This window comes from Cervus canadensis, chromosome 18, assembly GCF_019320065.1.
Source record: "Cervus canadensis isolate Bull #8, Minnesota chromosome 18, ASM1932006v1, whole genome shotgun sequence".
Classification (NCBI taxonomy): domain Eukaryota; kingdom Metazoa; phylum Chordata; class Mammalia; order Artiodactyla; family Cervidae; genus Cervus; species Cervus canadensis.
Window position 1 is genome coordinate 25,105,366 of NC_057403.1, and position 23,156 is coordinate 25,128,521.

The window sequence follows — 23,156 nt, forward strand, 5'->3', positions numbered from 1 at the left end:
CTCGTAATTGGTTGAGCTTTGAATCCAAGTCATCTGGCCCATGTGCAAAACCACTGCATGACGATGGTTCATATATAAGAAGAGGAATGATGTCCTCGGCCAGGAGAGCAAAGAAGAGGGTCTGCTGGGCTCCTGAAAGCCCTCATCTTATGAGAGGTGTGTGTACCATGCTTACTGCCTCGCCTCAGCTCTGGATGAGAGGAAGCCATCTGACCATGGCTGGGCCAATCAGACCCCCTGTCCTGAAATGGAGACAGCCAGTCAAGTCTTACTTAGCCAGCTTCTTCCCTGGTTTGGTCCAGCCACAGGGCAGATGAGGTCTTTTTTGCAGGGGTCCCCAAACACTGTTGGCACCAGGGATCGGTTTCATGGAAGACAGTTTTATCATGGACTTGGTGGTGGAAGTTGGTTTCAGGATGATCAAGCACATTACATATGTTGTGCACTTAATTTTAATTATTATTACATCAGCTCTACTTCAGATCAAAGTTGGGGACCACTGCTTCATTGTACTGACATTGCCACTTTTCTGGTCCCTGCCTAATTAGGCCCCCAACAAGGGGCGCCCTGCAGTCTGAGGCCCCCACGCCCATCTGCAGCCCCCCACTGGTATTTAACATTGTCACCGAAGTCCTGGCCAAGGCAACGAGGCAGGGAATAGCACAGGAGCAATGGAAATGGCTATTACTAGTGGACAAAAGGAAGGTCTGTCAAGCAACTGCAGGGAAAGCTGCTGAAAATAGAAATAAGGAAGCTCATTACTGAATAAATCCACAAGATTGCAAGCCAGGCTCTGCCTCATCCACGTTGTAAGACATTAAGCAAGCAAGATCACACCCCTGGGTGCTTTGGTTTCCTCCAGTGAATGATGGTATTACCAACCTGCTTCATTGAGTTATGGCAGGGGGCTGAGAGGTAAGTGTTAAGACACTTAGATTGGGGCCTGGCTCATAAGTTTTTCAAATGGGTGGGAAAGGATGTATTACTCTGACAATATGAAGGAGACAATTCATTAACTACTGCTTGGGGGTGGGTGAAGGGTGTGTTTAAGATCTTTATCCCACACCTAACCCCAAGAAAAAATTCCACATATTGGATGTAAAAGATGAAGTCATAAAATAACTAGGGATATATTTATCTCAAATTTAAGACTGAAGCTTTAAAAAGAAAAGTCTCGATATGTTTAACAACATAAAAAAAAATAAAATAAAAAGTAAAACTAAGTAGGAATTTAAACTCACAAAACAGGGAATTTCCTGGTGGTCCAGTGGTTAGGATTTGGAACCTTCACTGCTGGGCCCAGGTTCAACCCCTGCTTGGGGAACCAAAGATCCCACGAGCCGCATGGCGGGCAAAAAAATAATTTACTTAAAAAAATTTTTTTTAATTAAACTTGCAACGTATAACGAAAGAATCATACCTTCAATAATGTAAAGATCCCCTATAAATCTATAAGAAAAAAAAAACCCTAGAACAGGCAACTAACAAGGAATACATATGTTTAATAAAGAGATCCTAGAAGTCAAGTTAGCAATAAATATCACAAGTCTTTAAGCTTATTTATTCACTTTGTGGTAGTAATTGCAACCCCGGGGTTTTGTCGTAAGAAAAATCTAAGAAGCAAACAAAGGTTTTGGTGTGTGAGATGTTCAGTTGTAACAGTGAAGGCTGGAAACAACCAGTGTATTCAACAACAGGCATTGACAGGACGGGACACTGTGAAGTCATTAAAAAGAATGTGGCTGACCTTGACCCAGTGAGTACCATGGGCGGCTCTCCAAGACCAATTATTAAAGGAAAGTGCATACGTGGGAAAAGTATGTCTGTAAAACAATACCCGTATATACCTGTGTTAATAAAAATAGCTAATGTGTGACTACTTGTCACGTGCAAGGTGCCACTCTAACTGCTACATACTTAATGCAATGAATCCTCAGTCAAGAAGTTAGGACCATCACTTCCATTTTACAGAGGGGGAAACTGAGGCAGAGTGATTAAGTCAAGGCCCAAGTACGCACACAGCAAAACTGGCATCTGAACCCAAGCACTGTGGCTCCAGACCCCGCTTTCTTAGCACACACAATCCCCCGTACACACAGCAAAGAAGGGCACACGTGGTGTCCCTCTGGGCAAGTGAGGGAGGTGAGGAGAAGGCCAAGTGCTAGGGCCACAATGGGAACGCAGAGTGTCCGCGTTTTACATGCCGCTCTGCTCCTCGAACTGTTAAAACTAGCAAGTGGCTTCCGTAAGTTTTAAATCAGTATTTTTAAAATAGAATTTAAAATTTATTTATTTATTTATTTTTGGCTGTGCTAGGTCTTTCTTACTGCACGACGGCTTTCCCCTAGTTGTGGCGAGCCGGCTCTACTCTCTAGTTGCGGGGCATGGGCTTCTCATTGACGTGAGCAAGGTTTAGTTGCGCCAAGGCCTCTGGGCACTTCCTGCGGATCAGGGATCAAACCCGCATCTCCTGCATTGGTAGAGGGATTCTTTACCACCAAGCCACCAGGGAAGCCCCCAAACAGAAGTTTAAAAAACTTATCAATAGAAAATTTTTGCTGCCTACCCTAAATGCAGGTAGGGGCAGATGATCGGCCGTCCATCGGTGCTGTTAAAGGGTAAGTGGTAAGCAGGACCAAACTCCTTTTCCAGGAGCCATGATCCGGGGGGCAGGGGGTGTGGGGGGAGGTGGACATCTCAAGCCTCTCTCCTGGGGACACCAAATACAACCGTGAGTCTGGCTGAGGCATCACACAGGACACTCCACATAAGCAGTGAGCCCCCTTGACCCATGGAGCACTGGAGGAGGAGATAAGAAGGATCTGATGGTTGGGGAGACTTTCAGCCCCATCAGTTAAGCAGGCTCAGAAGCCTGAAGTCCGGGGCCTAGGTACATGTTTTATCTGGTCTGAGTGTCAAGTTACAAAGTCAAGTTACTAATGTGTCAGCAACCAGAAAGTCCTTGTTTTCTGCCCTGTAATAAACACTGTAATAAAAGGTGTGTCAGGACCCAGGTTAGCAGGAAGGTGGAAGGGACACCGATGTGGACTTGAACCCCTGTCCTGATTTCATACATGTAGGACACTGACATTTGGCTCCTGCTAGGCACAGACTCTGTCAACATCATGAATTAACAGCTGTGGTCAGGTAGCTCAACCAAGGTCAGACTCTGAGATGAGCTACCCGGGTCCCAACCTGGGCCCCGAGGAGCTGGGCGACAAGGATCAAGGGCTTCACCTCCCTGGGCCTCAGTGTCCTCATCTGTGAAAAGGGGACTAAGAGCCTACCAAAGTGATGGTTAAATGAGGGGTAAGTAGGAGCCTCAGTCCATTTTAAAGAGAACTTAGGGGACTTCCCTGGTGGTCCAGTGGTTAAGACTTCACCTTCCAATATAGGAGGGGCAGGTTCGATCCCTGGTCAGGGAGCTAAGATTCTACATGCCTGGCAGTCAAAAAACCAAAACATAAAACAGAAGCAATATTGTAACAAATTCAATAAAGACAAAAAAAAAAACCAACCAAAAACCAGGACTTCCCTGGTGGCACAGTGGATAAGAATCTGCCTGCCAATACAGAGGACATGCACTCAATCCCTGATCCAGGAAGATTCCACAACTGAGCCCGTGCTCCACAACTACTGAGCCCATGCTCTAGGGATGGAGAGCCACAGTAAATGACCCCTGTGCTGCAACTACTGACGCCTGTGAGTCCTAGAGCCAGCCAGCCGCAACTACGGAGCTCGCCTGCTGCAGATCCTAAACCTCGTGTGCCTAGGGCCCATGCCCTGCAACCAAAGAAACAACTGCAGTGAAAAGCCTGAGCACCGCAACCAGAGAGTAGCCCCCGTTCTGCACAACGAGAGAAAGCCCTTATCCAGCCACGGAGACCCAGCGCAGCCAAGAATAAGTAAACAATAAATAAATAGGGCAGTGTGTACATGTCAAAAAGCACATTTTTTCAAAATGTTCCACATTAAAAAAAAAACAAACCCTTAAAATAAATAAATTAAGGGTACCTGGGACTGTTACAACTGTCACCCAAACCAGCAAAGCCCGAAGCCTCTGGAAAAGCATTCATCCCACTCACCATCCACTCTGACCACCCCCTGGCACGTTCTGTGGGGCTGTGCGCTTCTCCCTAGCGCCAACCAGACCACTCAAGCTGGCTCCACGCTCCTCTGCTCACTCCACCTCCCTCATCGCCCCGCTTCTGCCCCCACCTCTGCCATCTCTGCTTGTCACAGCAGCCAGAGGGAATGAGAGAGCGGACACACCCGGCTCACTCCCACCCCTGCCCTCGCTGCCCCTGCAGCTGGGAGGGCTCTCCCCCGGGTCTTACACAAGACTGTCACCTCCGTACCATCCCAAGCTCAGCTGACGTGTCACCACCCCAGTAAGGCTTTCCCCCAAGCACCCCAGTTATCTGGCTTCCCACAGCCCCCCTCCACCTTCCAGGTGTGTCCGCTCACATTCTGCTTTCATGACTTCAGAGCATTATTCATCCTCACTCTGTTTACGACGTTATCACCTGGGTCCTTCAGCATGAACGTAAACTCCCAGAGTGTGGGCCTTCCCAGGCTCTGACCCCGGCACTTGGAACACATGAGGCTCCATAAATATTTGCCAAATGAACAAGTCAGGGGCTGAAGGAATTAATGAATTCTGAACCACTCCACATCAAATCTCTCCCCACCCAGTGGGAATAAATGTGTTTGTAATCTCCAGGAGGAAAGAAAACCCTCAGGTGTCCAGTGCCTAACTGATCACAAAGCATCCAAGCGATTTCAAGCGTGCTAGTGCCCTAAAGAATTTATGACCCAGACAACAGTGGCTGGGGTCAGAGCTCGCCCCTGGCCAGGCTACTAGAAGGGCTGGCCTTTCCAATGGAGAGGAGTCTTCTATTGCTCTTTTGTCTTAAGAATGGAGTTTCAGATCAGAAGAAATTCAAATGCTCAAAAACCTCTTGCCCCAAGCAGAAAGATTTAATCCCCTGGCACTGAACGAGAACTCTCTAGAGGCTGTTGGTTTGGAAATACATGGCCAGGGCAGGAGAGGGCAAAAAAAAAAAAAAGAAAATGTCAACAGTCTAGAGTCGACTCTCCCTGGTTACACTGACAAGCATACAGGGCTCCACCTGGTCAAAGGTAAGGCCCGAGGCAGCCATGCCTACACAATGAGATGACTGTGACCGCTGCTCATCTGTTTGTTCCCAAATCCAAGACGGACGTGGGCAGTAGCCGAGACCAGTAAATATCACAAAACGCATGAACACAAAAACAAAGAAGGCTAGAATCACGGAAGGAAAAGCCAGCTGATTAGACACCAGCCCAGTTGTTCACTACTCATTTCTAATGTAAACAAAAGCTGAAAAGAGTCAGTACCCTCGGGATAGCTGAATAATAGATGAGAGAGGTTTCTTCTCTAGAGGAATATTCCAGCTAATAAGTGAAGAGGAGGGTTGAATTACAATGTCACAATTTTTGCAACCCCCAAGTGAAAGCCTGGGTCTAGGCAACAGTCATTTTCAGTGGTTAACTCTACACAACATCACGGAAAGAGACATCAGGCTTTACAGACCCTGATGGATATACAAGGGCTTCCTCGATAGCTCAGCGGTAAAGAATCCCTCTGCCAATGTAGGAGATGCGGGAGATGTGGGTTTGACCCCTGGGTCAGGAAGATCCCTGAGAGGAGGAAATGGCAACCCACTCCAGAAGGCTTGCCTGGGAAATCCCATGGACAGAGAAGCCTGGTGGGCTATAGTACACAGGGTCTCAAAAGAGACACGACGTAGTGACTAAACAACAACAACAATGGATACACAAACACAGCAACACACAAATGTGTGTGTGTTTGTGTGCACGCATCTCAAATATGAATCTGCTCAAGTCTCAATCCTACTGCTCATTCATAGGAAACATGGGGACAGAAGAGCTCATTAAATACCACCACACGTATGCAATCAGCCAGACACAGAATGTACAAAATCTCAGGACAAATGACATGGCTTCTCTCAACAAATAAACTATTAAAAGGAAAAAAAAAAATACGTGGGGGTAGGGAGAGCCCATAGATTAAACGACACCTAATAAGCATGTGAACCAAATTCAACTATGGACCTTGTCGGGTCTTGACTGGAACAAATCAATTCTACAGAGATATTTATGAGAAGAGCCACTAACTGAACACTAGATGATGACATTCAATTATTGGTAGTTATTGTAATCATGACAGTAATACTGTCATTATGGAAAGAATAATGAATTTAAGGAAAAAGAATCCTTTCAGAGATCAATATTGAAATATTTAGCTTTAAAATAATCCAGTGGGAGAGGTCAGCGGCAGATATCTATAAAACCAGAGTGGTTAATAAGAGCTGATGGTATTTATTTAGTTATTTGCCTGTGTCAGGTCTTACTTGCCCAGGCTTAGTTGCTGCGAAGCATATGGGATCTCCCAGCCCGAGGATCAAACTGGCATCCCCTACATTGCAAGGCAGAGTTTAAACCACTAGACCACTGGGGAAGTCCCCCTGGTGCTATTTACTTTTTCAAAAGGTGTCTGGAGGTGAAAAATGTAGGCTGCTCTGAGAAGAAAATCAGTCCTGAATATTCATTGGAAGGACTGATGCTGAAGCTGAAACTCCAATACTTGGGCCACCTGATGCAAAGAACTGACTCACTGGAAAGACCCTGATGCTGAGAAAGATTGAAGGCAGGAGAAGGGGATGACAGAGGATGAGATGGTTGGATAGCATCACTGACATGATGGACAGGAGTCTGAGCAAGCTCCGAGAGCTGGTGATGGACAGGGAAGCCTGGTGTGCTGCAGTCCACAGGGTCACAAAGAGTCAGACATGACTGAGCAACTGAACTGAGAAGAAAGAAAGATCACTTCCACTATCAAGTGCTAATGATCAAACCACATCTTCCTGCTCGGAACCCTTCTGCGTCTCCATGTCACCCCAGGTAAAGCCAAAAGTCTTCACCGTGGCCCACAAACAGCCCCCCACCCCCCTCACCGATCTGCCCCACCACCTCCCTCCCTCATCAATCTCAAGCTCTGCGGACCACTCCCCAAAACTCCTCAAGCAGGCGGGTAACTGTCTCGCCCCAGGGCCTTTCACTGGCCCTTATTTTGCCCCAAATGCTCTTCCCCCAGAGATCCACATGGCTCCCTCCCTTGCCTCCTTCATCTCAGCTTCAAAGTCATCTCATGAAGGAGGCCTTCCCTGACCACTCACTCCATCTAAAACAGCACCAGGGATTCCTTGGTGGTCTAGTGGTTAAGAGTGCCTACAAAGCAGGGTGCATGGGTTCGATCCCCGATACAGTAAGATCTCATATGCCTCGAGGCAGCTAAGCCTTCGAACCACAATTACTGAAGCCTTGCTGAGCTCTATTGCTCCACAAGCAGCCACTGCAATGAGAAGCCCCCACACTGCAACGAAGAGTAGCCTGCACTCACAACTATAGAAAGCCCACGTGCAGCAATGAAAATCCAGTGCTGCCAAAAATAAAATAAATGAATCCTTAAAAAATAAACAAAATAAAACAGCACCACATGCTACTCACCCTCATCCCATGCCTTCTCCTGCATTTCTTTTCACACCTGTTATCTCTTTCTGATTCACTATAAACTCCTTGTCTGTTTACTATCTATCTTCCCTTTTATAAAAATAAGCTCCGTGAGGGTGGGGACTTCACTTGTTTTGTTCAATACTGGCTTCCCAGAATAGTGCCTGTGCAAAACAGATGCTCATTAAACATCTGTGTAACAAATCAAAGAATCAAAAGGGGCATCATCTAGAGGCGCCATCCTGGTGTCTGGCAACTCCTTTAAGAGCCATTTTTAGGGAACTTTTCAGAACTAGTAAAACTGTTGGCTGCCTAATCCAATATTTAGTCTCCCCTTTTAACTCAGTAATAGAATCTGATTTTTAGCTAAGAACAAGGTCATGTGAAATACATTTTCTAGATTCCCTTATAACTATATATGTGACTAAATTCTGGGCAAGAGTCTGTAAGCAGAACTATAGAGTGAAACTTCCATAAGGCAGAAGTGTCCATCTTCATCCCCTGCTGAGATATAATGGCTGGAGCTTAAGCAGCCATCTCGAACCATGAGATGACAATAAAAGGATGGTGGAGCACGAAGGCAGAAGGAACCTGGGTTCCTGACTAGAGTGCAGCCCGGGCCTCCTTATCACTGGACTCCTTTATGTGAGAGAGAAATAAACTTCTACCTTGTTTAAGCTATTGTCAGTTTGTTTTATAAGCAGTTTTCTATTACCTACAGTTGAACCTAATCCTGCTACACCTGGGATCACAAAGCTATGGTACAATGGGTGGAACAGGTATAGTCATATATCCACGCAAACGTATAAAAACGCCCATAATTTGAGAAGTGTTCCAGGGAGAATCATTGTGAGGTGGAGAACACAAACAGGCATCATGGAGTTGGGGAGAGAGTGGACAGAGGAGACAACAAAGGAAACAGGGACAAGAGAATCATAAATGTTTCGTTAGGTCTGGCTGCAGCCTCGAGATGAGTAACCAAACTATATAAAGAATGACTACAAATCAATAAGAAAAAGAAGCAAAGAGGATGAATAGGCTATATCCAAAAGAAGAAACATAAATGAAAAGAATGTCTTACTAGTCCTCAGGGGAATACAAATTAAAACCATGAGATTTCATCTCACATCAGACTGGCAAAAATAAAAAAAGCTTTATAAAACCAAGTGTGACAGGATATAGAACAACAGGAACTCTTACACATCCTTGGTGAGAATTTGAGAACAGTTTGATGATATTTGGCAAAATTAAAGATGCTCACATCCTATGGCCACCAATCTTGTGCCCATTACATACCTCAAAGAAATTCTTGTTCAGGCACCTTAAGAAATGTGTTTAACAACATTCACAGTAGCCCAAGAATAGCAAAAACAAATCTGGAAACTAATGATATATGCATTGCCACAGAAATGACTAAAACAAACAGAAGGTATCTTTGGCCAGTGGAATATTATACGGCAGTAAAAAATGAAATACCGCTATACCAAATGGTCTGGATTAATCACAATTTTACAAGTCCCAGAAGACTATGTATAGTTTGATATCGCTGTAGATGTTCAAAAATAACTATTTCAAAACAAATAACTTTAAACAAAAAATTCAAGATGGTGGCCACAGCTGAGAGCAGCCTGGGAACTGAATGGGAAATACCATAGTTTCATATAAATTACTGGTAGGTAATGTTCTAGTTCTTGGGCAGAGAGTAGGCTAATGGCTATTCATTGTAATAAACATTTTGTACAGACCAAAAATACCAGTGTATCATGCACCAAGGATTATGATTAATCCAATTGTGTGTGTCCATAGGTCACCTTTAAAAAATGAAATGCATATAGAGAGAGGTGAAAAAGAACACACACCAAGTTACTGACAGATAAGACCAATAAGGCACGAAGTAGGAGGGGAGGGATGGAGTAGTAAGTGGTTTCTATCTCTGTCACTTACACACTCATTTCAACAAGAAACGCTGGGTTAATCATAAACAAACTAAAGCAGGATAGCACAGTGGTTCAGTGCACAGACTCTGGAGGCCGACCACCAGAGAGGGACAGCATGTCGACTCTATTACTCCTTGGCCATAAGGCCTCTGCAGGTTATTTCATTTCTCTGTACCTGAAAAGGTACATGATACCAGTGCCTACTTCATAGGCCCATGAGGTAACATGAGCTGTTTCTTTAGTTCTTCTTCACAAATTAAACCCTTAATGAGACTGGCTATTTCTATGATCATTAGTCTAACTCCAAACATCTACATGGGAGACCAGAGCTAAGCAATTATCTGGTCCAGGCCACCAGATGATCCTGGTCAGTGTAAGCCCCAGATGTGTCCACTTCTCCAATCTTTGTAGCCTCTGTAAGAAGACCAATGTCAAAAAAAAAAAAAAAGACAACCAATGTCTTGCCCACTCCAGGTACCCACTATAAAGTGTTGATAAATGAACTCTTGCTGCCTCAGTTTACCCACCACATCTTTAGCTGTCTGAACAGACCACTCGTAGATGCCTACCCAGCATGTCCTTTCTCCTCACAGCTTCCTTACTGACCCTCTGTCTGAAGAGGCAATAAGCACTGCTTCTGAGACTTCCTTTTGGCAAAGGGTGACCTTGTCACAAGGTTCTAACCAAAGAGGAGAAGCAGAAGTCTGCTACGGATTTCAGGGAAGACTTTGGTTTCCTGACAAAGGTGCTATTTCTTTTTCTTAGAGCTTTGCTTCTTTCTGCCTGTAACAAGGATGTGAGGCTGGAGATAGGGCAGCCTTCTTATCACTATGAGGCTAAGGGCAGCAATGCAGATAAATAAGAGACTGGGGCGCTGCAAACAGCAACACCACCTGGCCCTGATGACCTCTGCACTTTTTTTTTTTTTTTTTCGTTTTACAAACCCTTGCGTCGGGGCTGACTTTAAATAGATCGCATCGCAGCGAGGGACCTGCTCTGCTACCTACGAAACCCTGACCCAGAAGCAGGTCATCTACGAATGGTTTAGCACCAGGTTCCCCACGAACGTGCGGTGCGTGACAGGCGAGGGGGTGGCTGCCTTTCCAGCCGCGCCCCGTGTCCCGGAATGAAGGGCTCTCCGCACCCGACCCCGGTCCCGACACACCCGAGGGACACAGGCGAGACCTCTGCACTTTTCCTTCTCGGAGAAAATGAAGGCTGTGGTGGTCTCCAAAGATGGCCCCTCAATAGGCCACACCTTCCAGAACTCAAGTCTTCTGTCTGCCTTCCGACATGAATTCTGGGCCGCCACTGGGCCAGTTCTAGACCTATGCCTTGACTTAGGAAGCTCTGGGCTGCCATGTTCTAAGTCCAGCTACTGGATGGCAAGACCCATGCAGAAGGAGAGGTTCTGAGACTACAGAGAGGGGGCCAGGCGTCTCCAAGGTGCCATGTGAGTTGTTGCTGAGTAGCTCAGTTGTGTCCAACTGTTTGCAACCTCATGGACTGTAGCCCACCAGGCTTCTCTGTCCATAGGATTTCCCAGGCAAGAATACTGGAGTGGGTTGCTATTGCCTTCTTCAGGGGATCTTTCCGACCCAAGGATCGAACCAGTGTTTCCTGCACTGCACGGGGATTCTTTACTGCTGAAACACCAGAGAAGCCTTTGTGAGTACAACCACCTTAAGCCCCATCCATCTTCTGACTCCAGCCACATAAGAGACCCCAATTAAAACTAGCAGAAGAGCCATCCGGATGAGCCTCAGTCAATCAGAGATTGATAAGAAATAATAAACTTCCATCCCCTTAAGGCATAAGTTCTGGGATGGCTGGTTATGTAGCAGAGAACTGAAACAGGCCTCTAAAGAGGTACACCACTGCACAAGTTTCAGGAGGCCAAATCTATTCCTTTACTAAAGTACCACCTTAAAAGGAAATTTGCCAATAGATCACAACTCTAGTAAGATCTCTTGCATGTTCTGATTTCCAACAAAGATCATTAATAAAAAAAAAAATAAGAACTTTCTCTTATTTGGTAATAATTACTCATTAAGCACAAATAATCTGTATAGAGGATGAGGAATCTATTAATCCTTTTTATAAGTAAAAGGCATTTAAAGTAGATGGCTCAACATTGTGCTGGACTGGGTGAGAACCCTCCAAAACTACATCTCCTATCTGGGCAAGATGCCTCATTAAGCTAATGGTACTTCCTCCTCCTTCTCAAAGGGTTAGAGCTTAACAAGGTGGCTAAGCAGGCGGGATGTCTGCAATCTAATTTTAAAAAGCTATCAGTAAAAATAAAAAAAAATAATAAAAAGCTATCAGTAAAAATAATACAGAGGAGAAAAAAACAAACAAACAACTAGAAACAAAAGGAATGCACATCAGTAACAGCCGGGCCAAATAAACTGTGGTACACCCATCCCTCCATGTGTTACAGAGACATTAACAAGAGCAAATTTGAACATAACCTGAGGACTTGGGCCTCCATTTCCACACAGTACTGCCACATAAGAAAAGCAACCTGCAGGAAAATGAGGGCATTATTATCCCTTATAGGTAATATTTCCCCCTACAGGATTATATAACCACGGAGAAACATGTGGAAAGATACATACAGTGCTTGATTATTCCCATGGGTGAAGGATTGTGGGAGGATGCTGGCATGGGGATGCAGTAGAGAGGAACCCCCCAGAAAGGGACTGGAAATTTTTTTTTTTGACTGGAAACATTTTTAAATGACTTGAAAAAAATTCGTAAAAATAATTATCCCCATTAAGTGAGTGCTCTCAATCCACTAGACACAGTGCTAACTAGGTCACTCCATCACACTTTAAACTGCTCACTTAATGCAGGTGCTATTAATTATTCCCATTTTCCAGATAGGGAAACTGAGGCCCAGAGAAGCTAAGTGCTGTGGCCGAGAGTTTGGGCAGTGCTGGGAGCACTATTATGCAAGAGGGTCAACTCCAAAACCCACTGCACCTGAGCTGAGAGGACAGTTAGAGGTTACGGGAGCAGCAACTCTGACACTTCACACATTCTTAAAATAGCGGTAGGCCCCTAGGTGTGAGGATGTGTGTGAAGGCCACGCACACCTCAGGCCCTCCATGCTGTTTGGAGAAACCCAAGAGGGCCACTGACCTCACTCCTCGGAGCCTGGGGAAGCCCAGCCCAGGATATTTTTACAGAATCAATTGCTGACACCGGGAGCCAGGAGACAGATGTGGAAGTGTCAGCTCTTACACGGTCAGACTCGTGGAGCTCACCGTTTAATTAAAGCCTGTTCAGCCCCAGAACAAGAATGACTGCCTGTTAAAGCCGGGGAGGCCGATAAACTCTGCCTGGCCAGTTCATTCTCATTTCCAAGGTATTCTCTGACCCTCTACTACTGCAGGAACACTCAAGAGGGCCTGATGACAGAGTCAGCTTTCCATGTATATGCGAAGGTGGGGTGGTATGTGTGTGTGTGGCGGGTGTGCGGCGTCTTCAACAAAGCCTTCCTCACCTGAGCTAAACTGCACACATCCTCTGTGCTCATGAGGAGCAAGGCCAGGGTCAAGGCCATCTGTTCCATGCCACACACACCCATGGTATTGTCAGGGCCCAGGCTACACAGGCTGGAGGCGCTGACGGACAGGAAGCTAGAGGGCTGGATGCTGCAGGGAGGCCCGAGGACCCTGGGTGACCAAGGAGAGGGAGTGCGCACACCACCGCCCCACCCTCAGCCGCAGCTTTGAGGATATGTTGACTTTCTCCTCAAAACCCAGATAGGAACAGCCACCCTTCCTCAGACATGATCCCAAATCCACTCATAAAACAATATATCGCACACCTACCACATGCCAGGGATGGTTCCACGAAAAGAGACAGTGTGCTTTCCTGGGGCCTACGGTAGGGGAGGAGACTTCCCTGGCGACTCAGGGATAGAGTCTGCCTGCCAATGCAGGAGAAAACCGGGTTCGATCCCTGGGTCAGCAAGACTATCTGGAGGAGGAAATGGCAGCCCACTCCAGTATTCGTGCCTGGGAAATCCCATGGACAGAGGAGCCTGGCGGGCTACAGTCCACAGGGTCGCAAAGAGTCAGACACGACTTAGTGACTAAACAACAACGGGAGGGGAGGTGGGAGAACAAACACGTCAGTGGTCATGCTATGAGGAAAACGAATGCAGAGTAAACGGCGAGAGTGTGATGGAGAAGGTGCTACTTAGGGAGGAGAGGGGCCTCACTGAGAAGGTGACATGTGAGCAGAGTCCCAAAGAGGGTGGGAGCTTCGGGGATACTGGGGAAATGTTACAGGCAGAGGGAACAGTCAGGGCAAAAACCCTGAGGGAGGAGGGGCAGGAGGCAGCTAGCAGCAGCTGAGAAGTCAGAGATAAGGTCAGACAGGGCATCAGCGGGGCTAGGGGTTGGGGTGGGAGTAGGGCTAGCTGACACTGACCACCACTCTGTGCCCAAGCTGTGAGCGCCCAGGCTGTGAGCAATGATTCACTGGGAAGGTGAGTGGGTACTGCTCCTACTTACCACTTCACCAGATGAGGAAACTGAGCCTCAGAGAGGGAGAGGAACTCGCCTGAGACCACACAGCTCATCCGCACCAGGCTAGGATACCCCACTGGTACAGAAGTTGGCATCCCCCGGGGAGTTCAGCATTCACCCATGCCTTCTCCGGGGAGAAATCGCCTCCATTTCCTTCTCATTCCCTCAACACTCCGCCCACCCTTTCTTCACAGTTAGCAGCAGACAGGTAAACATTTCATGGGAGAGGAGAGGGGGGTAGAAAAAAAAAAAGAAAACCTCCAGTCTCATGCCCGAAAAGAAGGAAACACACTATTCACTTTCTCTGCAAGTCCCTACCAAACTTAACCGACACCGCTCACCTGAAAGACGTCCGGAGCCCGGCCGGGATCACCAAGTCGGCAGGTGAACCTGGGGGAGCTCCAGGCTCTCGAGTCCCGTCCTGGGTCCGGTCCGGGCCAAGGCCACCTGCCTGCCCGCGCTCGCGGCCGCCCTGGCCCCGCGGTGGGTGGTGCCTCCCCCGCCCGCGGTGGGTGTCTGGAATGCGGAAGCGGGAACCTGCCGTGCCAGCTCCTCACAGCGACTTACTCAACAACAGCCGCAGCAACGACCCGCCGGCCACCGGAGTTCCCCCGACAGCAGGCCGGGTCTCGGCGAACAGGCGCGCGTCCCCAAGGCGGGCTGTTCTGCCAGAGGTCCCTTCGGGGGAGGGAAATCAAAGGACTCCTTACTCATCAGACACGTGGTCTGAGGAGCCTGAATGGGCTTGAGTGAAAGTTCAAGGTAACAAAGGCGGCTGGCCGGTGACCTCGGATCCAGGAACGCGCCACCTGTTCGCTGACCGATCCAGGGCTGGATCGGCGCCCACGGCCTCCCCTGCCCGCTTCATTCATAACCGCACGACCCAAAGATGGGCTCCTTTTCGCCGGGCGGACGGGGAGCGGGCTCGCAGAAGCAGCGCGGCTTAATGATTAAACGCGGCCACCGGACTCCTCGGGCCAGCCTGGGAATGGGTGTGCCCAACAATAACAGCCCCAGAACGCCCCCTCCTCGCTCTGCACTCCACGTGATGTGAATCATCTCCCCCCTCCCCCAGCCTTCACAGCCGTCCTAAGTAAGCACGATTAGCATTCCTACTTTACATATGAGAAAGTTCAAGAACAGAGACGTCACAGGAGAAAGGTCACACAGCAAGAAAGTGGCGGCGCAGAGTTAAGCCAAGCAGAGCATCTCTTGGTTTCCAGTTGTTAACCTCGGCACTGGAGCGCCTCAAGAGGAAAGACAGGTGCCCCATCCTCAACTGGGCTTCAGGGTCCTCATTGGTAAAATGGGGTGAGTGTGAAGAGTCAGCGAGGACTTACAGAGAGCATTTAGCCCTCATGCACAAAACGCTCAATAACCACCAGCTGCAGTCATCACATGCTGCCCCCAGATTCAATCAGGTTCGAAACAGGAGGTTATTACAGTCACCGAGTTTAAATTCTGGGCAGCTGAAGGGAAAACAAAAGAAGGATGATTTACTGCCCTTGTTTTCATCCACGAAAGAAATATATAACCCATCTACTCAGGACACAGTGGTTTCAACAAAAAACACACAGACCCTGCCCTCAAGGAGCTTATTTATTTGTTTAGTTGCTAAGTCAAGTCTGACTCTGCAATTCCATGGACTTCAGTCCACCAGGCTCCTCTGTCTGTGGGATTTTTCCAGGCAAGAATACTGGGGTGGGTTGCTATTTCCTTCTCCAGGGGATCTTCCCAACCCAGGGATTGAACCCCCATCTCCTGTGTCTCCTGCATTGGCAGGTAGATTCTTTACCACTGAGCCACCAAGGAAGTCATATCTCCTGTGAATAAACTGGCACAAATATTCAAAGAACAGCAGATACAGCGGATATACTGAGTGCTCACTGGGGGCCAGGGGCTGCAGTGCTCAAAATGCTTTGTGTGCTTGAATGCAATTCTCCCATCAGCCTCAGAGGGAAGGTGGCAGGGCACAGACTTTGTAAGAATGACACAGCCCGAGGACACGACATAAACTGATTAGAACCAAATAGGTCCAAGATGGTGGGCAAGTCAACTTCCACTAGACCCTGAGCCTCAGTATACAGGCATAAGATAAATGACACACAGGTGCCATGACAGTTTTGAGGCCAATCATCAAAGACCACAAACTGGGTGGTGGCCCAATTCCTGGAAATCTCGACCCCTTCCCCAAAATAGTTGGAATAATCCCCCCACCCATTAGCCTATGAAATGACTCAGCCTATAAAAACTAACCACACCATATTTCAAGGCCACTCTCCCCTTCTGAGATGGCCCACACTCTGTCTGTGGAGTGTGTTTCTCTCTAAATAAATCAACTTCTCAGCCATTACTTTGTCTTTCACTGAATTCTTTCTGCAAGGAGACATCAAGAACCTGAGCTTCATTAAGTCCTGAGACCAGGTGTGGGATCTCAGTTAAAAGACCGTGGATTCAAGTCACCATCTGGATTTTGGCTGGGTTCAAGTCTGGGCTCACTGATTCAAATCTCAATCTGAGTTACACGGTTTCATTACCACCTTAAAGATATGGAAACCAAGGTACTGCAAGGCTAGTGGCTTGCCCAAGGTCACATGGGAGCCCGAGATGGATCCAGGACTTGTGCCCAAGTGATGTGGCTCCACAGCCCGCACTTCATTCCTCAGTCCCTTGGCAGATCTACAGGGCAACAGCTTTATGCTGGGTCCATAAGCAGCAGCAACAGGCACCCACAGGAAATGTCAGTTTGCAAAATGAATGGTCACTTTCATGGGTTGTTGGGAGGAAAGGGTGGGATTATTAAATGATAACTATTCAATTAATTGTTGTTGTTTAGTCCCTAAGTCATATCCGACTCTTTTGCGATCCCATAGACTGTAGCCCACCAGGCTCCTCTGTCCATGGGATTTCCAGACTGGAAAATTTTTCCATACTGGAGTGGGTTGCCGTTTCCTTCTAGAGGGGATCTGCCTGACCCTGGGATTGAACCCACGTCTCCTGCATTGTGGGCAGATTCTTTACCCCTGAAACAACAGAGAAGCCCTATTCAATTAGTAAGTCAAATTAAATATGTTAACAGCAGGGGCCACATTATTGAGCACTTACCATGAGCTAGCTCCTGGGGGTCAGCACTTGACCTGCATCCTCTCCTTATTCCCTACATCCTCTCCTTTCATCCTCACAACCACCCTAGAAGGCAGTCCTCAAAGGGGGAAACTGAGCCTCTGCAAGGAGCACCTTGAACAGGAAAAGTGGTCAGAAGCAGAGGGAGGAGCCCCAAGTGTTGCTGAGCACAGTGAGTGCGCTCACGGACCACCAACACCGCCCCTCAGACTGCTGCCTCATCACCCAGCTTGGGTTTCCCTGAGTGTTCAGATGAAATACTTGGTTTCCCGAAAGGATTGAGGGCTCCTATGATACAGGGACTCTGTGCACACATTCTTAAAGGTGGAAATGATTAGAGAATTAAAAAGCCATGTCCTGATTCAGGTAATTACAAAAGGAAGTTGGTAAGGACAGTGACACAAAAGTGGACAGGTACTAGGCATTCACCTTGTTTCCCTAACTTCTGTAGCAGAACTACTGTCTGCCCACCCAATATCCAGCCCCCTCTCCCAGTCTTTTCCTAAACAGTACTATGGGTTTATTCCTGCAGCCGCACTGCATAGTCCTGTGCTTCTCGTGAAGAGGCTTCTAGCCCCAGCCCTAACAGTAAATCCTGATTGGCTCTTGCCTGTGATTTGCCCAGGCGTGGTCAGGTATCACAATGCTGGCCAATGAGATATGAGGGGAATCTGGGAGGCGGGGCTTTTAGGAAGTTTCCACACTCCCAAGAGATGCTCTGGACATCCTCCTCCAGAGGCTGGATATTCCTGCTGCTGGATATCGCCTCATCAGGGAATGATGACTGGAGCTGTGACAGTCATCCTGTGGCCATGAGGGGAGCCTGAGGACACAGGAGACACATCAAGCATAGTGGAGAAGGCTGATATCCTCACAGGCTTAATTATCCTACCCTGGTGCTGCCTATCTGCAGGCTTCTCTGTTACAGATCATCAATCTCCTGATTTGGGGCCAATTTCACTTGAACTTCCTATTATAGTAGGTCAGTGGTTCTCAAAAATGTGCTCCCAGGCCCAGGAGTAGCAGTATCACCCAGGGACTTGTTAGAAATGTATATTCTCAAGTCAGACCTACTGAATCGGAAACTCTGGGTGGGGCCCAGCAACTTGTGTTTTAAGCAGCCTCTGGGGGACGCCGGCGCCTGCTCGGGTTTGAGAACCATTGCAGAAGCACAGTGATTAAGAGTTCAGAATGTGGCCTCTGGAGCCGGGCTGCCAGGATCCAAATCCTGTCCCCACCATTTTCTAGCTGTTGGGCAAGATATTTAAATTTAGTTGGCTTCATCTGCAAAACAGGAATAATAAGGGTACTTACAGGGTTGTTGGGAGGTTTAAATGAGTCACTTTATGAGAAGCACTGAGCACAGTGCCTAGCATCTAGTAGACACTGTATAAATTATCTATTTTCTGGCATGTCCCTGATGGCCCACGGGTTAAGCCTTTGCACTTCCACTGCAGGGAGTGCAGGTTCAATCCCTGGTCAGGGAAGTTCCACACACCATGTGGTACAGCCCCCCCCCCCCCAAAAAAAATTTGCTGCTGCTGTTGCTCTTACTATTGTTGGCAGCCAAAGGCAAACCAACTGAAACAATTTTCTGGCTGAACTCCCCCAAAGAAAGATCCGGCCCAGGGCCCTGGGGTTCAGGATGTGTGACTCTCTGGAGGGGACACACCAGAGGAGAGGGAAGGCCTTTCTCCCAAGTCCAGACCATCGCTCTTCGGCCCTCCCCACACAGCCTGAGCCTACACAGCCCCAGTACCTCCTCCTGAACACTGGGCTCGTTCCCTGCCTCCTACTCGGCCCAGTTACTGATCCAGTCCCGCCATGTGAGTCATGCCAAACACCTGGCAAGAGGCCAGGGGTGCCCTTCCCTCTGGAAGTCATCTGTGATTTCAAAACTGGTGGCACCAAGATGCAGAAAGCCAAAGAATGACTAATGCCACCCCCAGGTACCATCCTAGGAGGAAGAGGCAGCTTCTCGTCAGGCCTAACAGCAAGACGGGTATGGGGCTCTGGGTGAGCAGGGGGTTGACACACACTGGTGTCGTGGACACTGTTGGGCCAGTCAATGAAAGAGATATGCGGGTGCAGAAAGGGGGTCCCGACCTCTGACCACCAACCCCTGAGGCAAGAAAGTGTTCATCGTGTCCCACTCTTTGCAACCCCATGAACTGTAGCCCACCAGGCTCCTCTGTCCATGGGATTCTCCAGGCAAGAATACTGGAGTGGGGAGCCACTCCTTTCTCCAGGGGATCTTCCCAACCCAGGGATAGAACCTGGGTCTCCCACATTGCAGGTATTTTCTTTACCATCTGAGCCACCAGGAAAGCCCCAAAGAAAGGATGGGTCAAGCTCCTTGGGCCCTGGAAAGGAAGCTCTTAGGCTGAACCTCCCCAAACTGTCAACATTCAAGCATTCTTTTTGACCCACAAAAAAGGCAATTTCATATGGTTCGATCAAATGTAGGCCAGGAAATGGACTCAAATAATGCAGTGCCAAGGAACTGGTCACCAACAAGAACCAGGGATGGTGATGGCCTCTGGGGAAGGGAACTGGGTGCTTTATTTTTGTTCCTTTGGTCCCTTGCACGTGTGGCCACTAATCAAAACTTAATGAAACATTTAAAAACATTTATTTATGTATTTACTTGGCTGTGTCAGGTCTTAGTTGCAGCATGCAGGATCTTAGTTCCCTGACCAGGGATTGAACCTGCATCCCCTGAATTGCAAGGTGGATTTTTAAACCCCTGGACCACCAGGGAAGTCCCTTAATGAAATTTAATAACTCAACACACTCTGCAATATGGTCCCATCTCAGAGGAAAGACGAGGCCACACTAGATGCCAAGAGATCTGCAAACTCCTGCACCCTCGTGCCCTCCCATTCACTCCCCCTTCCACTCTGCTCCAGACGCTGTCTCGGGGCCTCTGCACTGGCTGCTCCCTCTGCCAAGAAACCCCCACTGCTCACACTGCCTCGCCTCCCTCAGGCCTGATCTCAAGTCACTCCCAGGGAGGCCATCCCTTGGCACCCTGTCTAAACCGTCAACATCCTCCACCCTAATATCTCACATCCCCTTTCTTAATCTCTTCCACTTAGAACTTATTACCATCAAACACAGTATGCGTGCGTGCTAAGTCACTTCAGTCGTGTCCAACTCTTTGCGACCCTGTGGACTGCAGCCCACCAGACTCCTCTGTCCATGGGATTCTCCAGGCATGAATCCTGGAGTGGCTGTCATGCCCTCCTCCAGTGGATCTTCCTGACCCAGGGATCCAACTCAGGTCTCTTACGTCTCCTGCATTGGTAGGCAGTCTTTACCACTAGTGCCCCTGGGAAGCGCCCTAACACAGTATACGTCTTATTTATCTGTTGACTGTTTGAATCCCCGGCTTGAATGAGAGCCCTAGAAGGGGAGAACCCTTGTCTGCCTTGCTGACTGCTATAAACCTAGTACCTGGAAGAGCATTCAGCTGGATGAATATCTGTTGAATGAGTAAGCGTAAGAATCATAATCAGGGGACTTCCCTGGTGGCCCAGTTGCTCAAACTCTGTGCTTCCAATGCAAGGGGCCCAGTCAATCCCGAGTTCAATCCAGAGTCAGGGAACTAGTTTGCATGCCGCAACAAAGATCAAAGATCCCATGTGCCACAACCAAGACCTGGCTCAGCCAAATAAATACATGAATATTAAAAAAAAAAAAAAAATCAGTATCAGTGTTTGGGGTCTGCCACCTTCAGATTCAACACATATAGGTCTACACTGGGAAATCCGGAAAAAGCAGGCTGTCTAAACTGGTGACAGTGATCCTAATGTGTTCTCTGTGCTAGATGTACTTCAGAGCCTGCAAAGGAACACGAAAGAGCAGAACTGCTGTGGGGGGAGAGGTGGCAACGCCCGCAGGAGGTGGGGGTGGTGGGGGGTTCCAGGACCTGGCCTGCCTTCCTCCCTGCAAACCAAGAGCATGATAACAGAGAAAGAGCCCATCACCAGAACCAATGGCGCCGGCCACGAGCAAGGCCAGACCCGAGTTCCTCTTCACATCACACATCTCTACCCCTCCCTGGCAAGCAAACCACAAGCAGAAACCCCCAAACGCGAGGGTGCCCGTTTTTCCTGCCACTTTCACACACGGATTTCTGCCCCTTGCTGACTCACTGTTCAGTTTGAGACCCCCAAAGAACAAATGCAACAGAAGCCTCTCTGCTTGATGTGAAGGGGCGGGCGGGGGGAGGGGGGGTGTTGTGCATGTTTGTGCTAAAGGAGTTTTATCTGCTGGCTTGATGAGAAATATCATCAGGTCCGTGGCACCATCACATGCTGCATCTTGCAGCTTTGTCAAAAGTCAGGACTGAAAGGGGGCACTTTCCCTGCCTCCCGCAGCAGCGCTGGAGGCAAAACCAAAAGCTGGATTGTGGTTCCGTGCAGGGTGGGGGTGGGGGGGGCTGCGGCTGACAGACACACATCAGAGGAAGGATCTGTGCACGTCTGTCCTGAGGGGAGGACGGGGTAGGATCTGAGGCCTCCTGCTGGAACTCGTCTTTGGAAAAAATGTGGGAGGGGCCCCACGCTCAGAGGCTGGAGAGAACCAGACCTGGGGAAGAGGGACCTCTGTGAGCTGACTCAGAGAACCAGCGCCATGGTGCTCACAGCAGTCGGGGGAGCATGTGGCCAATGGAGCCAAAGATTGACTCGTAGGATGAAAAGAGAAAAAAAAAAAATACCACCTTTGCATTATATAAGTGGACTGGGCAGAGGCAGGGAATCCCTCCACACTATACTCTAGTTTGAAACACACAAATGCTGAGTGACATTTGTTATATTTGCTTCTAACTTTTCGTGGTGAGATGTTCGTGGTGCAAACACACAAAGGTGAAAAGCAGAGCATAAGGACGCCCCTCCAGCCAGCTTCAACAGCACTGCCTCCTGGCCAGTCTCACTTCATCTCTTTCCTCACCCATACACTTGGCCCCCTCGCCTCCCTGCCCATCCGTATTAATCTGAAGCAAGTCTCAGATATCTTAACAGTTAATGGGGATTTCAGACTGTAACTCTTCAAAACAAGGACCTTTTCTTAAGCAGAACCACAGTATCATTATCACACCTTCAAAAATTAACAAGAATTCCTTAATAATGTCAAACATCCAGTGCATTTTTGTTATTTTTGGTTGATTTTTTAAAAATATGTATTTGTACTTATTTATTTGACTCCCCAGGTCTTACTGTGGCATGTGGGATCTAGTTTCCTGACTAGGGACCGAACCCGGGCCCCCTGCATCGGGAGCACAGAGTCTTAGCCACTGGACCACCAGGCAGAACTCCCTCAAGTCCACAGTCAGAGAAAAACCTCACGCCCAGAGTGATGGTCAAGTCTCCAGACCCAAAGGGGCCTGGGACCAGCTGCAGGACTACCCCAGACCACTTCAGAGACCACGTGTGGAGTGCGGAGACTGCAACTCGTCAGTGTGGCCCTGCTTCCCGACCCCATTCGGCCACCTGCCGTCCAGACAGACTGCAGACAGGGCGTTTAAGAGCCTGGACCTAGGGACTTCCCTGGCAGACCAGTGGCTAAGAACCCGCCTGCCAGTGCAGGGGACACAGGCTCAATCCCTGGTCCAGGAAGATACGCCATGCCACAGAGCAACTAAGACCCATGAGCCACAACTGACGCCTGTGCTCTGGAGCCTGCGCCCCACAGCAAGAGAAGCCACCCCACCGCCAGTACCTCCTAGTCGCCGCAACTAGAGAAAGCCCGCATGCAGCAACGAAGAGTCAGTGCAGACAAAAACAAACACAGATAAATGAAACTTTAAAAAAAAAAAAAAAAGAGCCTGGACTTGACTGGCTTGGGCTTGAATCCTGACTTTGATACTCACCAACTTTGTGATTTGCACTTCTCAGGACCTGAGTCTATTTACGTAAGAAATGTGAATGATAAGAACACCTACACCATGGAGTTATGAGGATTAAATGAGATA

At 48.3% G+C, this 23,156-nt stretch overlaps 1 protein-coding gene across 6 annotated transcripts in view; it reads right to left on the reverse strand.

Moving 5' to 3' along the window:
* Positions 1 to 23,156, reverse strand: part of SIPA1L3 (signal induced proliferation associated 1 like 3) — a 254,722-nt gene that overhangs the window by 223,358 nt on the left and 8,208 nt on the right. Inside the window, exon 1 of one of the 6 annotated variants that reach the window (XM_043437891.1) lies at positions 14,398 to 15,045. The exons of the other annotated variants lie outside the window; for them this stretch is intronic. The gene's annotated coding sequence lies outside the window, so the exon portion shown is untranslated. Of the gene's footprint in view, positions 1 to 14,397; positions 15,046 to 23,156 lie in introns of those variants that run through there. 6 annotated transcript variants of the gene reach the window in all.